The 23,109-nt window shown below is 51.5% G+C and overlaps 1 pseudogene; it reads left to right on the forward strand.

Moving 5' to 3' along the window:
* The first annotated feature begins 7,723 nt into the window (after positions 1 to 7,723).
* The window catches only part of LOC121843250, a 28,559-nt pseudogene continuing 13,173 nt past the window's right edge, over positions 7,724 to 23,109 (forward strand).

Raw genomic sequence — 23,109 nt, forward strand, 5'->3', positions numbered from 1 at the left:
CTGACCCCAAACCATCACACCACCACCACCACCACCATGCTGACCCCAAACCATCACACCACCACCACCATGCTGACCCCAAACCATCACACTACCACCACCATACTGACCCCAAACCATCACACTACCACCACCATGCTGACCCCAAACCATCACACTACCACCACCATGCTGACCCCAAACCATCACACTACCACCACCATGCTGACCCCAAACCATCACACTACCACCACCATGCTGACCCCAAACCATCACACTACCACCATGCTGGACCCCAAACCATCACACTACCACCATGCTGGACCTCAAACCATCACACTACCATCACACTACCACCACCATACTGACCCCAAACCATCACACTACCACCACCACGCTGACCCCAAACCATCACACCACCACCACCATGCTGACCCAAACCATCACACCACCACCACCATGCTGACCCCAAACCATCACACCACCACCACCATGCTGACCCCAAACCATCACACTACCACCACCATGCTGACCCCCAAACCATCACACCACCACCACCATGCCTGACCCCAAACCATCACACCACCACCACCACCACCATGCTGACCCAAACCATCACACCACCACCACCATGCTGACCCCAAACCATCACACTACCACCACCATGCTGACCCCAAACCATCACACTACCACCACCATGCTGACCCCAAACCATCACACTACCACCACCATGCTGACCCCAAACCATCACACTACCACCACCATGCTGACCCCAAACCATCACACACTGCCGCCGCCATGCTGACCCCAAACCATCACACTACCACCGCCGTGGACCCCAAACCATCACACTACCATCACACTACCGCCGCCGCCTGACCAAACCATCACTACCACCCCACGCTGACCGTTAAAACCGTCACACCACCGCCACCATGCTGACCCTAAACCATCACACTGCCACCGCCGTGACCCCAAACCATCACACCACCGCCACCATGCGACCCCAAACCATCACACCACCACCACCATGCTGACCCAAACCATCACACTGCCACCACCATGCTGACCGTCCAAACCATCACTGCTACCGCCATGCTGACCCCAAACCATCACACTACCACCACCATGCTGACCCCAAACCATCACACTTCCACCACCATGCTGACCCCCAAACCATCACACTGCCGCCGCCATGCTGACCCCAAACCATCACACTACCACCACCACCATGCTGACCCCAAACCATCACACTACCACCACCACCATGCTGCCCCCAAACCATCACACTGCCACCACCATGCTGACCCCAAACCATCACACTACCACCAACATGCTGACCCCAAACCATCACTACCACCACCATGCTGACCCCAAACCATCACTACCACCACCATGCGGACCCCAAACCATCACACTACCACCATGCTGGACCCCAAACCATCACACTACCATCACTACCACCACCATACTGACCCCAAACCATCACACTACCACCACCATACTGACCCCAAACCATCACACCACCACCACCATGCTGGACCCCAAACCATCACACTACCACCACCATGCTGACCCCAAACCATCACACTACCACCACCATGCTGACCCCAAACCATCACACTACCACCACCATGCTGACCCCAAACCATCACACTACCGCCACCATGCTGACCCCAAACCATCACACTACCGCCACCATGCTGGAACCCAAACCATCACACTACCGCCACCATGCTGACCCCAAACCATCACACTACCGCCACCATGCTGGACCCCAAACCATCACACCACCGCCACCATGCTGACCCCAAACCATCACACCACCGCCACCATGCTGACCCCAAACCATCACACCACCGCCACCATGCTGACCCCAAACCATCACACCACCACCACCATGCTGACCCCCAAACCATCACACTACCAGCATGCTGGACCCCAAATCATCACACTACCACCACCATACTGACCCCAAACCATCACACTACCATCACTACCACCACCATACTGACCCCAAACCATCACACCACCACCACCATGCTGGAACCCAAACCATCACACCACCACCACCATGCTGACCCCAAACCATCACACTTCCACCACCATGCTGACCCCAAACCGTCACACTACCACCGCCATGCTGACCCCAAACCATCACACTACCACCACCATGCTGACCCCAAACCATCACTGCCGCCGCCATGCTGACCCCAAACCGTCACTACCACCGCCGCCATGACCCCAAAAACCATCACACTACCACCACCATGCTGACCCCAAACCATCACACTACCACCACCATGCTGACCCCAAACCATCACACTACCACCACCATGCTGACCCCAAACCATCACACTACCAGCATGCTGGACCCAAAATCATCACAATACCACCACCATACTGACCCCAAACCATCACACCACCACCACACTACCACCACCATACTGACCCCAAACCATCACTACCACCACCATGCTGGACCCCAAACCATCACACTACCACCACCATGCTGACCCCAAACCATCACACCACCCACCATGCTGACCCCAAACCATCACACCACCACCACCGCCACCATGCTGACCCCAAACCATCACACCACCACCACCATGCTGACCCCAAACCATCACACTACCACCACCATGCTGACCCCAAACCATCACACTACCACCACCATGCTGACCCCAAACCATCACACTACCACCACCATGCTGACCCCAAACCATCACACTACCACCACCATGCTGACCCCAAACCGTCACTACCACCACCATGCTGACCCCAAACCATCACACTGCCACCATGCTGGACCCCAAACCATCACACTGCCATCACACTACCACCACCATACTGACCCCAAACCATCACACTACCACCACCACGCTGACCCCAAACCATCACACCACCACCACCATGCTGACCCCAAACCATCACACTACCACCGCCATGCTGACCCCAAACCATCACACCACCACCACCATGCTGACCCCAAACCATCACACCACCACCACCATGCTGACCCCAAACCATCACACTACCACCACCATGCTGACCCCAAACCATCACACTACCACCACCATGCTGACCCCAAACCATCACTACCACCACCATGCTGACCCCAAACCATCACACTTCCACCACCATGCTGACCCCAAACCATCACACTACCACCACCATGCTGACCCCAAACCATCACACTACCACCACCACCATGCTGACCCCAAACCATCACACTACCACCACCATGCTGACCCCAAACCATCACACTACCACCAACATGCTGACCCCAAACCATCACACTACCACCACCATGCTGACCCCAAACCATCACACTACCACCACCATGCGGACCCCAAACCATCACACTACCACCATGCTGGACCCCAAACCATCACACTACCATCACACTACCACCACCATACTGACCCCAAACCATCACACTACCACCACCATACTGACCCCAAACCATCACACCACCACCACCATGCTGGACCCCAAACCATCACACTACCACCACCATGCTGACCCCAAACCATCACACTACCACCACCATGCTGACCCCCAAACCATCACACTACCACCACCATGCTGACCCCAAACCATCACACTACCGCCACCATGCTGACCCCAAACCATCACACTACCGCCACCATGCTGGAACCCAAACCATCACACTACCGCCACCATGCTGACCCCAAACCATCACACTACCGCCACCATGCTGGACCCCAAACCATCACACCACCGCCACCATGCTGACCCCAAACCATCACACCACCGCCACCATGCTGACCCCAAACCATCACACCACCGCCACCATGCTGACCCCAAACCATCACACCACCACCACCATGCTGACCCCAAACCATCACACTACCAGCATGCTGGACCCCAAATCATCACACTACCACCACCATACTGACCCCAAACCATCACACTACCATCACACTACCACCACCATACTGACCCCAAACCATCACACCACCACCACCATGCTGGAACCCAAACCATCACACCACCACCACCATGCTGACCCCAAACCATCACACTTCCACCACCATGCTGACCCCAAACCATCACACTACCACCACCATGCTGACCCCAAACCATCACACTACCACCACCATGCTGACCCCAAACCATCACACTACCACCGCCATGCTGACCCCAAACCATCACACTACCACCACCACCATGCTGACCCCAAACCATCACACTACCACCACCATGCTGACCCCAAACCATCACACTACCACCACCATGCTGACCCCAAACCATCACACTACCACCACCATGCTGACCCCAAACCATCACACTACCAGCATGCTGGACCCAAAATCATCACAATACCACCACCATACTGACCCCAAACCATCACACCACCACCACACTACCACCACCATACTGACCCCAAACCATCACACTACCACCACCATGGTGGACCGCAAACCATCACACTACCACCACCATGCTGACCCCAAACCATCACACTACCACCACCATGCTGAACCCCAAACCATCACACTACCACCACCATGCTGGACCCCAAACCATCACACTACCACCACCACCATGCTGGACCGCAAACCATCACACTACCACCACCATGCTGAACCCCAAACCATCACACTACCACCACCATGCTGGACCCCAAACCATCACACTACCACCACCACCATGCTGGACCGCAAACCATCACACTACCACCACCATGCTGACCCCAAACCATCACACTACCACCACCATGCTGGACCCCAAACCATCACACCACCACCACCATGCTGGACCCCAAACCATCACACCACCACCACCATGCTGGACCCCAAACCATCACACCACCACCACCATGCTGGACCCCAAACCATCACACTACCACCACCATGCTGGACCCCAAACCATCACACTACCACCACCATGCTGGACCCCAAACCATCACACTACCACCACCATGCTGGACCCCAAACCATCACACCACCACCACCATGCAGGACCCCAAACCACACTACCACCATCACACTACCATCTTCTGATGTGGCTTTTCTACTGAGACGAGAGGACAGACAGAATCACGGAGTTGGAGAGTTGGAGAGTTGGAGAGTTGGAGAGTGAGGGAGTTGGAGAGTTGGAGAGTGAGGGAGTTGGAGAGTGAGAGAGTTGGAGAGTGAGAGAGTTGGAGAGTGAGAGAGTTGGAGAGTTGGAGAGTGAGAGAGTTGGAGAGTTGGAGAGTGAGGGAGTTGGAGAGTGAGGGAGTTGGAGAGTGAGGGAGTTGGAGAGAGCTCCTTGTCAGGGACCTTTGACAGACGGAGGGAGGAATGATCTCACTATTGAAAGGGATTTTCCACAACCCAAACCATCACACTACCACCACCATGCTGACCCCAAACCATCACACTACCACCACCATGCTGACCCCAAACCATCACACCACCACCACCATGCTGGACCCCAAACCATCACACTACCACCACCATGCTGACCCCAAACCATCACACTACCGCCACCATGCTGGACCCCAAACCATCACACTACCACCACCATGCTGGACCCCAAACCATCACACTACCACCACCATGCTGGACCCCAAACCATCACACTACCACCACCATGCTGGACCCCAAACCATCACACTACCACCACCATGCTGGACCCCAAACCATCACACTACCACCACCATGCTGGACCCCAAACCATCACACTACCACCACCATGCTGGACCCCAAACCATCACACTACCACCACCACCATGCTGACCCCAAACCATCACACTACCACCACCATGCTGACCCCAAACATCACACTACCACCACACTACCACCACTACCATGCTGACCCCAAACCATCACACTATCACGACCATGCTGACCCCAAACCATCACACTACCATCACCATGCTGGACCCCAAACCATCACACTACCACCACCATGCTGACCCCAAACCATCACACTACCACCAACATGCTGACCCCAAACCATCACACTACCACCACCACCATGCTGATCCCAAACCATCACACTACCACCAACATGCTGACCCCAAACCATCACACTACCACCACCACCATGCTGATCCCAAACCACACTACCACCACCATGCTGACCCCAAACCACACTACCACCATCACACTACCATCTTCTGATGTGGCTTTTCTACTGAGACGAGAGGACAGACAGAATCACGGAGTTGGAGAGTTGGAGAGTTGGAGAGTGAGGGAGTTGGAGAGTGAGGGAGTTGGAGAGTGAGGGAGTTGGAGAGTGAGGGAGTTGGAGAGTGAGGGAGTTGGAGAGTGAGGGAGTTGGAGAGTTGGAGAGTGAGGGAGTTGGAGAGTGCTCCTTGTCAGGGACCTGGGACAGACGGAGGGAGGAATGATCTCACTATTGAAAGGGATTTTCCACAACTCTGTCTTTCCCTGAAGTGTTTCAATGACCTCATCTGCTGTTAACGCCTGATGACTTTCTCTCTCTCTCTGTGTGTGTGTGTGTGTGTGTGTGTGTGTGTGTGTGTGTGTGTGTAATAATACTGCCCTGTTCTAAATGTGTGGTTCTCACCGATCTGTGTCTGTTATCTAATCTCTCTCCTTTTTCGCTCTCCTCCTCTCTGTCCTCTCCTCTCTTCCTCTCCTCCTCTCTGTCCTCTCCTCCTCTCTTCCTCTCCTCCTCTCTGTCCTCTCCTCCTCTCTGTCCTCTCCTCCCTCTCTGTCCTCTCCTCCTCTCCTCCTCTCTGTCCTCTAAATAAATATCTGTCCTCCTAAATCCTCCTCTCTGTCTCTCTCCTCCTCTCCTCCTCTCTGTGTTCTCCTCCTCTCTGTCCTCTAATCTCCTCTCTGTCCTCATCTCCTTCCTCTCTCTCTCCTCCTCCTCCTCCCCTCCTCTGTCCTCTCCTCCTCTCCTCCCCTTCTCTCTTCCTCTCCCTCTCTCTCTCTCCCTCCTCCTCTCTGTCCTCTCCTCCTCTCTTCCTCTCCTCCTCTCTGTCCTCTCCTCCTCTCTGTCTTTCTCCTCCTCTTGTCCTCTCCTCCTCTCTGTCCTCTTCCTCCTCTCTGTCCTCTCTTCCTTCTCCTCCTCTCTTCCTCTCTGTCTTTTCTTCCTCCTCCTCCTCTCTGTCCTCTCTTCCTCTCCTCCTCTCTCCTCTCCTCCTCCTCTGTCCTCTCCTCCTCTCTGTCCTCCTCCTCCTCTCTGTCCTCTTCTCCTCTCTTTCCTCTCCTCCTCTCTGTTCCTTCTCCTCCTCTCTTCCTCTCCTCCTCTCTTCCTCTCCTTCTCTCTTCCTCTCCTCCCTCTCTGTCCTCTCCTCCTCTCTTCCTCTCTCTCCTCTCTGTCCTCTCCTCCTCTCTTCCTCTCCTCCTCTTTTCCTCTCCTCCTCTCTTCCTCTCCCTCCTCTCTGTCCTCTCCTCCTCTCTTCCTCTCCTCCTCTCTTCCTCTCCTCCTCTCTTCCTCTCCTCCTCTTTCTCTGTCTCTTCCTCTCCTCCTCTCTGTCCTCTCCTCTCTCTCTCTTCCTCTCCTCCTCTCTTCCTCTCCTCCTCTCTGTCCTCTCCTCCTCTCTGTCCTCTCCTCCTCTCTTCCTCTCCTCCTCTCTGTCCTCTCCTCCTCTCTTCCTCTCTCTCTTCTCTCCTCCCTCTCTCTTCCTCTCCTCCTCTCTGTCCTCTCCTCCTCTCTGTCCTCTCCTCCTCTCTGTCCTCTCCTCCTCTCTGTCCTCTCCTCCTCTCTTCCTCTCCTCCTCTCTGTCCTCTACTCCTCTCTGTCCTCTCCTCCTCTCTCTCTCTACTCTTCTTCTCTCTCCTTTCCCTCTCTTCTCTCCCCTCCTCCTCCCCTCTTGTCTCCCTCCAGGTGTGGGACATAGTGGGGACAGAGTTGAAGCTGAAGAAGGAGTTAACAGGACTGAACCACTGGGTTCGTGCTCTGGTGGCCTCTCAGAACCACCTCTACAGTGGATCATACCAGACCATCAAGGTAGGAGGACAGGAAGTGTGTGTGTGCGTGTCTCATCATAGTTACAGCATGGGGATGTGTGTGTGTGTCATCATAGTTAAAGCATGGGGATGTGTGGTTGAGAGAGAGAGAGAGAGAGACTGTTCTCCTCTGCTGCCTCACTGTTCTGGGTGGAGGGAGAGACCGGGGACTGGGAGAGAGACCGGGGACTGGGGAGAGAGACCGGGGGACTGGGAGAGAGACCGGGGACTGGGAGAGAGACCGGGGACTGGGAGAGAGACCGGGGACTGGGAGAGGGACCGGGGGGACTGGGAGGGGGACCGGGGGACTGGGAGAGGGACCGGGGACTGGGAGAGAGACCGGGGGACTGGGAGAGAGACCGGGGACTGGGAGAGAGACCGGGGACTGGGAGAGAGACCGGGGGACTGGGAGAGAGACCGGGGACTGGGAGAGAGACCGGGGGACTGGGAGAGAGACCGGGGGACTGGGAGAGAGACCGGGGGACTGGGAGAGAGACCGGGGACTGGGAGAGGGACCGGGGACTGGGAGAGGGACCGGGGGACTGGGAGAGAGACCGGGGGACTGGGAGAGAGACCGGGGACTGGGGAGAGACCGGGGACCGGGGAGACCGGGGGACCGGGGGAGAGACCGGGGGACCGGGGAGAGACTAGGGGACCGGGGGAGAGACTAGGGGACCGGGGGAGAGACTAGGGGACCGGGGGAGAGGGAGATGGAGGTGTTGTGTTCATGAGGGACACATTGTGAAGAGTGTCTGTCTGTCTGTGTGTCTGTCGGAGGCCAGACAATACTGGCAACATTCTCTCACATCTTTCTTTCTCCCTCTTCTCTTCTTCTCTTCCTCTCTTCTCTAAATATCTCTTCTCCTCTCCTCTCTCCCTCTCTTCTCCATCCCTCTATAGGTCTTCTCCATCCCTCTTTATGTTTAAATCTCTTCTAATATATCTTCTAAATCTCTTCTGTGTGTCCCTGTTTTCTCTTCCTCTCTTTGTATATCTCTTCTCCTCTCTTCTCCATCCCTTTCTTTCTCTCTTCTATTCTCTATGTTTTGTAAATCTTTTAATAAATCTCTTTATCCCTCTTCTCTTCCTCTCTTCTCCTCTCTTCTTTCTTCTCTTCTCTCTTCTAAATATAAATATGTCCTCTTCCTCTCTTCTCCATCCCTCTTCTAATATCCTCTCTTCTCCTATCTTTTAAATCCTTCTTGTCCTCCTTCTAAATCTCCTCTCTTCTCCATCCCTCTTGTTTAAATATGTTTATGTTTTAAATCTCTTCTCTTTTAAATCTTCTCTTTTAATAAATATGTTTTAAATATCTTCTAAATATGTTTTAAAATAATAATATGTTTATGTTTAAAATATGTTTTCTTTTAATATGTTTATGTTTTAATATGTTTATGTTTAAATATGTTTTTAATAAATATGTTTAAATAAATATGTTTAATAAATATGTTTAATAATATGTTTAATATAATAATAAATATCTTCAATATAAGATCTAAATTTAATATGAGAAATATGTTTTATCTTTAAATATGTTTTTAAATATGTTTAATAAATATGTTTAATAAATATGTTTAAAAATAAATATCTTTAATAATATTTTTAAAATATGTTTAATTAATATCTTTATATTTTAATATTTTCTTTTATCTCTTATAATATGTTTTAATTCTATAAATATCTGTTTATAATATCTTTTAAATATGTTTTATGTTTTTTAATCCATAATAATCTTTCTAAAATATATCTTTCTTCCTCTATATGTGTTTAATATTTTATGTTTAATAATATGTTTTAAATCTTTTCTCTTTATGTTAATCCTCTAAATATCTTTCTCTCATAATATTCTTTAATAATCTGTTTCCTCTTTATGTTTAATAATATTTATTTATATATGTTATAAATATATGTTTTTATATTTGATATGTTTAATATGTTTCCAATAAATAATATGTTTAATAAAATATATTTTAATATATTTTTATGTTAAAAAATATGTTTTTATGTATATTTTATGTTTAATATGTTTATGTTTAATATATGTTTAATAATATATGTTTTAAATATGTTTAATAATGTAATATATGTTTAATATAATCATATTTTATGTTTTAAAATATGTTTATGTTTAAATATCATTTAATAAATATATGTTTATGTTTTAAATATTTTAAATAATATGTTTTTGTAAATATATGTCAATAAATATGTTTTATCCATGAATATGTTTTATGTTTAAATATGTTTTATTAAAATAAATAATTTATGTTTAAATATCTTTATCTCTCTTCTCTTCCTGTTTAATATGTTTTATGTTTTATATTCCTCTCTTCTCCTTCTTCTGTTTCCTCTCTTCTCTTTTCTCTTCTCCATCCCTCTCTTCTCTTCCTCTCTTCTCTTCCTCTCTTCTCTTCCTCTCTTCTCTTCCTCTCTTCTCTTCCTCTCTTCTCTTCCTCTCTTCTCCATCCCTCTCTTGCTCTCACACCTCTGTCCCTCTCTCCTTTCTCCATCTCTCCACCACATGGCATGTTTTGGAGGAGCTCTCTGATTGGTGGAGCATGTGAACATTCCACCATTGCTATGGGGATGGAAGTTGATGACTTGGTTTCTGTCTTTCTACAGCTGATGGGAATCTGTCTATTTATTTGTGTTCTCTGGCTTCAGTGAATAATAATTCTAGACTTAATAAAACTGTCCTCTCTCCTCCCCCTACCCTCCTCTCTCCTCCTCCTATCTCCTCCCCTATCCTCCTATCTCCTCCCCCCTCCCTCCTCTCTCCCTCCTATCTACCCCTCTATCTCTATCTCCCCCTACTCTCCTATCTCCTCCCCTCTCTCCTATCTCCTCCCCCTCTATCTCCTCCCCCTCCTATCTATCCCTACCCTCCTCTCTCCTCCCCCCCTCACTCTCCCTATCTTCTCCCCCCTCTCATCCTCCTCCCCCTCTCCTCTCTTCTCCTAGGTCTTCCCCTACCATCTCTCTCTCCCCCCCTACCTCTCCTGATCTCTCCTCCCCCTACCCTCTCTCCTCCCTCTCATCCTCCTCCTACCCCCTCTCTCCTCCCCTACCCCCTCTCTCTCTCCCCCCTACCATCCCTCTCCTCCCCCTAAATCCTCCTCCTCCCTCCCCCTCCTCCCTCCTCTCTCCTCCTCCTATCCCCCCTCTCCTCAAATCTCTCCTACCCTCCTATCTCCTCCCCCTACCCTCCTCTCTCCTCCCCCTACCCCTCTCTCCTCTCCTCCCCTCTCTCCCCCTCCTCTCTCCCCCTACCTCCTATCTCCTCCCCCCCTCTCCTCCCCCTCCTCCCCTTCTCCTCCCCCTACTCTCCTATCTCCTCCCCTACCCCTCTCTCCTCCCCCTACTCTCCTATCTCCCCCCTCTCTCCTCCCCTATCTCTCTTCTCCCCCTATCTCCCCCAGCCTCCTATCTCCCCTACCCCTCTCTCCTCCCCTACCCTCCTCTCTCCTCCCCCCCTCTCTCCTCCCCCTACCCTCCTCTCTCCTCCCCTACCTCCTCTCTCCCCTACCCTCCTCTCTCCTCCCCCTACCCTCCTCTCTCTCCCCTCCCCCTCTCTCCTCCCCCTCCCTCCTCTCCTCCCCCTACCCTCTCTCTCCCCTCCCCCTACCTCCCTTCTCCCCCCTCCTCCCCACTCCCTCTCTCCCCCTTCTCCTCCCCTCCCTCTCTCCTCCCCTCCTCCTCTCCTCCCCTACCCTCCTATCTCCTCCCCCTCTCTCCTCCCCCTATCCCTCTCTCTCTCCCCTACCCTCTCCTCCCCCTACCATCCTCTCTCCTCCTACCCTCTCTCTCCCCCTACCCTCCTCTCTCCCCCTACCCTCCTCTCTCCTCCCCTACCCTCCTCTCTCCTCCCCTCTCTCCCCTCCCCCCTCTCCTCCCCCTACCTCTCCTATCTCCTCCCCCTCTCTCCTCCTCCTCTCTCCTCTTCTCCCCCTACCCTCCTCTCTCCTTTCTCTCCCCTACCCTCCTCTCTCCTCCCCCTACCCTCTCTCTCCCCTACCCTCCTCTCTCCTCCCCTACCCTCCTCTCTCCTCTACCCTACTCTCATATCTACCCTCCTCTCTCCTCTACCCTCCTCTCTCCTCCCCCTCTCTCTATCTCCTCCCCCTCCCTCCTATCTCTCCCCCTACCCTCCTCTCTCCTCCCCTACCCCCTCCTCTCTCCCTACCCCTAATCTCTCCCCTACCCTCCTCTCTCCTCCCCTACCCTCCTATCTTCTCCCTACCTCTCTCCTCCCCTCCTCCCCTCTCCCCCCTCTGTCCTCCCCTATCTCCTCCTCCTCCTCTCATCTCCTCCCCTCCTCTCTATCTACCCTTCTCCTCTACCCTCCTCCCCCTACCCTCCTCTCTCCCCCCCCCATGTTATTCTCTCCTCCCAAAGAGTATATCTGTCTCCTCCCCTGCCTCCTCCTCTCCTCTCTCCTCCCCCTACCTCTCCTATCTCTCCCCTCTACCCCTCTACCTCCCCTACCCTCCTCTCTCTCCCCCTGCTCTCTCCATCCTCTCTCTCCTCCTCCTCCTCTCCACCCTCCTCTCTCCTCCCCCTGCCTCTCTATCTGAAATCCCCCTTCCCTCTTCCTACCCTCCTCCTCTCCCCCTATCTCCTCTCTCCCCAACCCTTCCAGAATCTCTCATCCCTACCCAGACCTGTTCTCCTCCCCCAGACAGCCTTCTCTCCTCCCCCTATCCCTCCTATCTCTCCCCATACTCTCCTTCTCCTCCCCTACTCTCCTATCTCCTCCCCTACCCTCCTCCCCTACATCTCCCTCCCCATCTCTCCTATCTCCCCCTACCTCTCCTATCTTCTCCTCCCCCTCCCCTCTCCTCATCTCCTCCCCCATACTGCTCTATCTCTCCCTACCCTCCTCTCTCCTCCCCTCCCCTCTCTCCTCCCCTACCCTCCTCTCTCCTCCCCCTACCCTCCTCTCTCCTCCCCTACCCTCTTTCCTTTAAATGTTCCTATCTCTCCCCTACCCCCTCTCTCTCCTCCCCCTCTCCTCTCTCCTCCCCCTACCCTCTCTCTCCTCCCCTACCCTCCTCTCTCCTCCCCCTGCCCTCCTCTCTCCTCCCCTACTCTCCTCTCTCCTCCCCCTACCCCCTCTCTCCTCCCCTACCCTCCTGTCTCTCCCCTCCATCCTCTCTCCTCCCCTACCCTCCTCTCTCCCCCCTACCCTCCTCTCTCCTCCCCTACCCTCCTCTCCTCCCCCTACCTCCTATCTCCTCCCCTCTCTCCTCCCCCTCCCCTATCTCCTCCCCTACCCTCCTCCTCCTCCCCCCTCCCTATCTTCTCCCCCCCCTCTCCCCCTCTCTCTATCTCCCTCCCCCTCTCCCCTACAGTCCTTCTTCTCCCCCTCTCTCCTCCCCCTACCATCCTCTCTCTCCCCTCTCTCCTCTCTCATCTCCCCTCTACCTCCTCTCTGTCACACTGTACCCTCCTCTCTCCTCCCTACTCTCCTCTCTCCTCCCCCTCCCCTGTCTCCTCCTCCTCTGTCCCCTACCCTCCCCTCTCTCCTATCTCTCCCCTACCCCTCTCTCCTCCCCTGTCTCCTCTCTCCCCTCCCCTCCTCTCTCCCCTACCCCTCTCTCCTCCCCCTCCCCTCCTCTCTCCCTCACCCTCTCTCCTCCCCTACACCCTCTCTCTCTCCCCACCCTCCTATCTCCTCCCCCTACCCTCCTCTCTGTCCCCTACCCCCTCCCTCCCCTCTCCTATAGACCCACCCACCTCTCCTCTCCCCACTCCTCCTCTTCTCCCCCACTCTCCTACCTAGATATCTTCTCCCCTCTCACTCCCCTGATCCTCTCTCTCCCCTACCTCCTCCTCTCACCCCTACCCTCCTCTCTCCTCCCCTCCTCTCTCCTCCCCTACCCTCCTCTCACTCCACACCCCTCTCTCCTCCCCACCCTACTCTCCTCCCCCTACCCTACCTAAAGACACCCTGTGATCTCTCCTCCATCTGCTCTCCTATCACTCCCAGATCTATCTCCTCCCCCTATCTCCTATCTCCTCCCCTGACCCCCTCTCACACCAGATACCATCCTCTCTCCACCCCTACCCCCTCTCTCTCCCCACCCCCCTAGATCCTCCTACCCACTCTCTCCTCCCCTCTCCATCAGATACTACACCCTCATAGATCTCCACCCCCACTCCTATCTCCTCCTCTCCTCCCCACCTAGATCTCTCCCCCCCCTCCTCTTCCCTCCTCCCCAGAGATCTCCACTACACTCCTCTCTTCCTCCCCCACACACACAGATATACATCCACACAGATCCCTCATCTACACACCCACAGATATACACACACACAGATCTCCCCTACAGAGGATACACACACACACCCATTACTCTACACCTCTTTTCTCTCCACCTACTACACACCTAGATATCCACTACAGATCCTCTCTCTCTCACCTCAGAGACACACACCCTACCCAGCAGATATCTCCCTCCCCTACCCTATCTCCACCCTACCCTCCTTTCAGATATGTTATCCACCTCACTCCTCCACATCTCTCCTCCCTCCTCAGATTTAGACTGTCTCTCTCTCCTCCCCCTCCTATCCTATCTCCTCCTCAAGGGGACATGATTTACCCTGTCCTCTCCCCTACCCTCCTCTTTCCCCCTACCCTCCTCTCTCTCCCCCTACCCTCCTGATCCTCCCCTACCCTGTCCTCAAGGGGACATGATATACACACACTGTCCTCAGGGGATATGATTCATCACTCCTACCTCCCTCCTCCCATGATATCACTCATCCTCAGGGATACATATCTCCTCCCCTACCCTCCCCTCTGTCCTCAGGGGGAAATCTGGCTCCCCTAACATCCTTCTCCTCCCCCTCTCTCCTCTCTCCTCCCCATGTACAATCCTCTCTCCTCCCCTACCCTCCTCTCTCCTCCCCTACCTCCTATCTCCTCCTACCATCCTCTCTCCTCGGGTTGGACATGATCCTCTCTCCTCCCCCTACCATCCTCTCTCCTCCCCCCTAGCCTCCTCTCTTCCCCCCCTATCTCTCCTTCTCCTCTCTCCATTACCCAGTACAATCCTCTCTCCTCCCCTACCATCCTCTCTCCTCCCCACTCTCCTCTCTCTCCCCCTCCCTCTCCCCCTCCCCCTCTCCTCTCCCGGTCATCAGATCTGGGACATCCGTTCCCTGGACTGTGTTCATGTCCTCCAGACCAGTGGGGGCAGTGTCTATTCCATCGCTGTCACCATTACCATCACATCGTCTGTGGCACCTTGGAACCTTATACATGTAAGACACACACACACACACACACAGATATACACACAGACATACACACACATGTAAGACACACACACACACACACATTACACACAGATATACACACACAGACATACACACATACAGAGATATACACACACACAGACATACACACATACAGAGATATACACACAGACACACTGAGATATACACACACACTGACATACACACATACAGACACACACACACACACCTACGAGAACTTTATACATGTAAGACACACACACACACACAGATATACACACACAGACATACACACATACAGAGATATACACACAGACACACTGAGATATACACACAGAGATATACACACACACACACAGAGATATACACACAGAGATATACACACACACACACACTGACATACACACCACACACACAGACACACACACCTGGTTGGACCTTATACACGTAAGAGACACACACAGATACACATTACACACACACAGAGATATACACACACACAGATACACATTACACACACACACACATAGATATACACACACACAGATACACATTACACACACACACAGAGATATACACACACACAGATACACATTACACACACACAGATATACACACACACACAGATACACATTACACACACACACAGAGATATACACACACACAGATACACATTACACACACACAGATATACACACACACAGATACACATTACACACACACAGAGATATACACACACACAGATACACATACACACACACAGATATACACACACACACAGATACACATTACACACACACAGATACACACACACAGATACACATTACACACACACACAGATATACACACACACAGATGCCTAGATATACACACACACAGATATACACACACACAGATACACATTACACACACACGGATATACACACACACACAGATACACATTACACACACACAGATATACACACACACAGATACCTAGATATACACACACACCAGAGGAACCTTATACACGTAAGACACACACACACACACGCAGATATACACACACACAGATATACACACACACCTAGATATACACAGATATACACACACATATACAGAGATACATATATCCTCAAGGGGACATGATTTAGACTGTCCTCAAGGGGACATGATTTAGACTGTCCTCAAGGGGACATGATTTATGTCGTCCTCAAGGGGACATGATTTATGTCGTCCTCAAGGGGACATGATTTATGTCGTCCTCAGGGGACATGATTTATGTCGTCCTCAAGGGGACATGATTTATGTCGTCCTGGGGACATGATTTAGACTGTCCTCAAGGGGACATGATTTAGACTGTCCTCAAGGGGACATGATTCATGTCGTCCTCGGGGGGCGGTCGTCCCAGATCCAGGATGGGTAGTTACAACAGGTTCAGTGGCTGTATGAATGTTGGCTCTGTCGTCTCTGTTGTCCTCCATATCAGCATCTGGTTGGACATGAGGCTGTAGCCATTACCCATGTCAGCATCTGGTTGGACATGAGGCTGTAGCCATTACCCAGATCAGCATCGGGTTGGACATGAGGCTGTAGCCATTACCCAGATCAGCATCGGGTTGGACATGAGGCTGTAGCCATTACCCAGATCAGCATCGGGTTGGACATGAGGCTGTAGCCATTACCCAGATCAGCATCTGGTTGGACATGAGGCTGTAGCCATTTTTTTTATTTAATGTAAGATGGTAAAATCGGGTTGGACATGATTATTCCAATGTTGGCCTCTCATGATCCAATTCAGATCAGCATCTGGTTTTTTGATGTTGTGATATTTATGTGATTTAAAAAAATATATAAAAATGGGTTGGCACTTCCTGTCCTGGACAATCGGGGGACAGTGTAGCCATTTTAATCAGCATCTGGTTGGACATGAGGTCTGGATATAGAGTCTCAGGTCCGGACCTAACAGGTCATGTGGGGGACAGTGGTTGGAATGTGGATTCCCTGATCAGTTCTCTAGGTTGGGACAGAGTCTCAGGTCGGCCCCCAGATCAGGTCATGGTTGGGGGACAGTGCATTTTTAATGTGGATCCCTGATGTGTTGTCATGAGGTCTGGGATACCCAGAGTCTCAGGTCCGGACCATTAACAGGTCATGTGGGGGACAGTGTTTTTAATGTGGATCCCTGATGTGTTCTCAGGTCTGGGATATAGAGTCTCAGGTCCGGATCCTAACAGGTCATGTGGGGGACAGTGTTTTTAATGTGGATCCCTGATGTGTTGTCTAGGTCTGGGATATAGAGTCTCAGGTCCGGACCCTAACAGGTCATGTGGGGGACAGTGTTTTTAATGTGGATCCCTGAGGCTGTGTTCTCTAGGTCTGGGATATAGAGTCTCAGGTCCGGACCTAACAGGTCATGTGGGGGACAGTGTTTTTAATGTGGATCCCTGATGTGTTGTCTAGGTCTGGGATATAGAGTCTCAGGTCCGGACCCTAACAGGTCATGTGGGGGACAGTGTTTTTAATGTGGATCCCTGATGTGTTGTCTAGGTCTGGGATATAGAGTCTCAGGTCCGGACCCTAACAGGTCATGTGGGGGACAGTGTTTTTAATGTGGATCCCTGATGTGTTCTCTAGGTCTGGGATATAGAGTCTCAGGTCCGGACCCTAACAGGTCATGTGGGGGACAGTGTTTTTAATGTGGATCCCTGGTGTGTTCTCTAGGTCTGGGATATAGAGTCTCAGGTCCGGACCTAACAGGTCATGTGGGGGACAGTGTTTGTAATGTGGATCCCTGATGTGTTCTCTAGGTCTGGGATATAGAGTCTCAGGTCCGGACCCTAACAGGTCATGTGGGGGACAGTGTTTGTAATGTGGATCCCTGATGTGTTGTCTAGGTCTGGGATATAGAGTCTCAGGTCCGGACCCTAACAGGTCATGTGGGGGACAGTGTTTTTAATGTGGATCCCTGATGTGTTCTCTAGGTCTGGGATATAGAGTCAAGGAGCAGGTCCGGACCCTAACAGGTCATGTGGGGGACAGTGTTTTTAATGTGGATCCCTGATGTGTTGTCTAGGTCTGGGATATAGAGTCAAGGAGCAGGTCCGGACCCTAACAGGTCATGTGGGGACAGTGTTTTTAATGTGGATCCCTGATGTGTTCTCTAGGTCTGGGATATAGAGTCTCAGGTCCGGACCCTAACAGGTCATGTGGGGGACAGTGTTTTTAATGTGGATCCCTGATGTGTTGTCTAGGTCTGGGATATAGAGTCTCAGGTCCGGACCCTAACAGGTCATGTGGGGGACAGTGTTTTTAATGTGGATCCCTGATGTGTTCTCTAGGTCTGGGATATTGAGTCTCAGGTCCGGACCCAAACAGGTCATGTGGGGGACAGTGTTTGTAATGTGGATCCCTGATGTGTTGTCTAGGTCTGGGATATAGAGTCTCAGGTCCGGACCCTAACAGGTCATGTGGGGGACAGTGTTTTTAATGTGGATCCCTGATGTGTTCTCTAGGTCTGGGATATAGAGTCCAAGGAGCAGGTCCGGACCCTAACAGGTCATGTGGGAACAGTGTACGCTCTAGCAGTCATCTCTACACCAGACCAGACCAAGGTGTTCAGCGCCTCCTATGACCGCTCACTCAGGGTAAGTCTGTCTCTCTGACCGTCTGTCTCTCTGACCGTCTGTCTCTCTGACCTGTCTGACCATCTGTCTGACCTGTCTGACCATCTGTCTGACCTGCCTGACCATCTATCTGACCTGTCTGAACATCTATCTGACCTGTCTGAACATCTATCTGACCAGTCTGTCGACCATCTATCTGACCAGTCTGTCGACCATCTATCTGACCTGTCTGTCGACCATCTATCTGACCTGTCTGTCGACCATCTATCTGACCTATCGGACCACCATCTATCTGACCTGTCTGTCTACCATCTATCTGACCTGTCTGTCTACCATCTAGCTGACCTGTCTGACCACCATCTATCTGACCTGTCTGTCCACCATCTATCTGACCTGTCTGACCACCATCTATCTGACCTGTCTACCATCTATCTGACCTGTCTATCACCATCTATCTGACCTGTCTGTCTACCATCTATCTGACCTGTCTGTCTACCATCTATCTGACCTGTCTGTCTACCATCTATCTGACCTGTCTGTCTACCATCTATCTGACCTGTCTGTCTACCATCTATCTGACCATCTATCTGACCTGTCTGACCATCTATCTGACCTGTCTGACCATCTATCTGACCTGTCTGTCCACCATCTATCTGACCTGTCTGTCTACCATCTATCTGACCTGTCTGTCTACCATCTATCTGACCATCAATCTGACCTGTCTGTCCATCCATCTGACCTGTCTGACCACCATCTATCTGACCTGTCTGACCACCATCTATCTGACCTGTCTGTCTACCATCTATCTGACCTGTCTGTCTACCATCTATCTGACCTGTCTGTCTACCATCTATCTGACCTGTCTGTCTACTCCCACCACTACCATCTATCTGACCATCTATCTGACCTGTCTGTCTACCATCTATCTGACCTGTCTGTCTACCATCTATCTGACCTGTCTAACCACCATCTCTGACCTGTCTGACCACCACCTGTCTGTCCACCATCTGTCTGACCTGTCTGTCCACCATCTATCTGACCTGTCTGTCTGACCTGTCTGACCATCTATCTGACCATCTAGCTGACCTGTCTGACCACCATCTAGCTGACCTGTCTGACCACCATCTAGCTGACCTGTCTGTCCACCATCTAGCTGACCTGTCTGACCATCTGTCTGACCTGCCTGACCATCTATCTGACCTGTCTGAACATCTATCTGACCTGTCTGAACATCTATCTGACCTGTCTGAACATCTATCTGACCTGTCTGAACATCTATCTGACCTGTCTCGACATCTATCTGACCTGTCTGTCGACCATCTATCTGACCTGTCTGTCGACCATCTATCTGACCTGTCTGTCGACCATCTATCTGACCTGTCTGTCTACCATCTATCTGACCTGTCTGGACCATCTATCTGACCTGTCTGTCGACCATCTATCTGACCATCGGACCACCATCTATCTGACCATCTATCTGACCATCTATCTGACCTGTCTGTCTACCATCTATCTGACCTGTCTGACTACCATCTATCTGACCTGTCTGACCACCATCTATCTGACCTGTCTGACCACCATCTATCTGACCTGTCTACCATCTATCTGACCTGTCTATCTACCATCTATCTGACCTGTCTGTCTACCATCTATCTGACCTGTCTGTCTACCATCTATCTGACCATCTATCTGACATGTCTGTCTACCATTTATCTGACCTGTCTGACCACCATCTATCTGACCTGTCTGTCTACCATCTATCTGACCTGTCTGACCACCATCTATCTGACCTGTCTGACCACCATCTATCTGACCTGTCTACCATCTATCTGACCTGTCTGTCTACCATCTATCTGACCTGTCTGACCACCACCTGTCTGTCCACCATCTATCTGACCTGTCTGTCTGACCTGTCTGACCATCTATCTGACCATCTAGCTGACCTGTCTGACCACCATCTAGCTGACCTGTCTGTCCACCATCTAGCTGACCTGTCTGTCCACCATCTAGCTGACCTGTCTGTCCACCATCTAGCTGACCTGTCTGTCCACCATCTATCTGACAGGTCTGACCATCTATCTGACCATCTGTCTGACCTGTCTGTCCACCATCTGTCTGACCTGTCTGTCCACCATCTGTCTGACCTGTCTGTCCACCATCTGTCTGACCTGTCTGTCCACCATCTGTCTGACCTGTCTGTCCACCATCTGTCTGACCTGTCTGTCCACCATCTGTCTGACCTGTCTGTCCACCATCTAGCTGACCTGTCTGTCCACCATCTAGCTGACCTGTCTGTCCACCATCTAGCTGACCTGTCTGTCCACCATCTAGCTGACCTGTCTGTCCACCATCTAGCTGACCTGTCTGTCCACCATCTAGCTGACCTGTCTGTCCACCATCTAGCTGACCTGTCTGTCCACCATCTAGCTGACCTGTCTGTCCACCATCTAGCTGACCTGTCTGTCCACCATCTAGCTGACCTGTCTGTCCACCATCTAGCTGACCTGTCTGTCCACCATCTAGCTGACCTGTCTGTCCACCATCTATCTGACCATCTGTCTGACCTGTCTGTCCACCATCTATCTGACCTGTCTGACTACCATCTATCTGACCTGTCTGACCACCATCTATCTGACCTGTCTGACCACCATCTATCTGACCTGTCTACCATCTATCTGACCTGTCTATCTACCATCTATCTGACCTGTCTGTCTACCATCTATCTGACCTGTCTGTCTACCATCTATCTGACCTGTCTGTCTACCATCTATCTGACCATCTATCTGACATGTCTGTCTACCATTTATCTGACCTGTCTGACCACCATCTATCTGACCTGTCTGTCTACCATCTATCTGACCTGTCTGACCACCATCTATCTGACCTGTCTGACCACCATCTATCTGACCTGTCTACCATCTATCTGACCTGTCTGTCTACCATCTATCTGACCTGTCTGTCTACCATCTATCTGACCTGTCTGACCTCCACCTGTCTGTCCACCATCTGTCTGACCTGTCTGTCCACCATCTATCTGACCTGTCTGTCTGACCTGTCTGACCATCTATCTGACCATCTAGCTGACCTGTCTGACCACCATCTAGCTGACCTGTCTGTCCACCATCTAGCTGACCTGTCTGTCCACCATCTAGCTGACCTGTCTGTCCACCATCTATCTGACAGGTCTGACCATCTATCTGACCATCTGTCTGACCTGTCTGTCCACCATCTGTCTGACCTGTCTGTCCACCATCTGTCTGACCTGTCTGTCCACCATCTGTCTGACCTGTCTGTCCACCATCTGTCTGACCTGTCTGTCCACCATCTGTCTGACCTGTCTGTCCACCATCTGTCTGACCTGTCTGTCCACCATCTAGCTGACCTGTCTGTCCACCATCTAGCTGACCTGTCTGTCCACCATCTAGCTGACCTGTCTGTCCACCATCTAGCTGACCTGTCTGTCCACCATCTAGCTGACCTGTCTGTCCACCATCTAGCTGACCTGTCTGTCCACCATCTAGCTGACCTGTCTGTCTACCATCTATCTGACCTGTCTGACCACCATCTATCTGACCTGTCTGACCACCATCTATCTGACCTGTCTGACCACCATCTATCTGACCTGTCTACCATCTATCTGACCTGTCTATCTACCATCTATCTGACCTGTCTGTCTACCATCTATCTGACCTGTCTGTCTACCATCTATCTGACCATCTATCTGACCTGTCTGACCACCATCTATCTGACCTGTCTGTCTACCATCTATCTGACCTGTCTGTCTACCATCTATCTGACCATCTATCTGACCATCTGTCTGACCATCTATCTGACCTGTCTGTCTACCATCTATCTGACCTGTCTGTCTACCATCTATCTGACCTGTCTGTCCACCATCTATCTGACCTGTCTACCATCTATCTGACCTGTCTGTCTACCATCTATCTGACCTGTCTGTCTACCATCTATCTGACCTGTCTGTCTACCATCTATCTGACCTGTCTGTCTACTCCCACCACTACCATCTATCTGACCATCTATCTGACCTGTCTGTCTACCATCTATCTGACCTGTCTGTCTACCATCTCTGACCTGTCTGACCACCACCTGTCTGTCCACCATCTATCTGACCATCTATCTGTCTGTCTGACCTGTCTGACCATCTATCTGACCATCTAGCTGACCTGTCTGACCACCATCTAGCTGACCTGTCTGACCACCATCTAGCTGACCTGTCTGTCCACCATCTAGCTGACCTGTCTGACCATCTGTCTGACCTGCCTGACCATCTATCTGACCTGTCTGAACATCTATCTGACCTG

Source organism: Oncorhynchus tshawytscha, unplaced genomic scaffold, assembly GCF_018296145.1.
Source record: "Oncorhynchus tshawytscha isolate Ot180627B unplaced genomic scaffold, Otsh_v2.0 Un_contig_19493_pilon_pilon, whole genome shotgun sequence".
In the NCBI taxonomy this organism is placed as follows: Eukaryota; Metazoa; Chordata; class Actinopteri; order Salmoniformes; family Salmonidae; genus Oncorhynchus; species Oncorhynchus tshawytscha.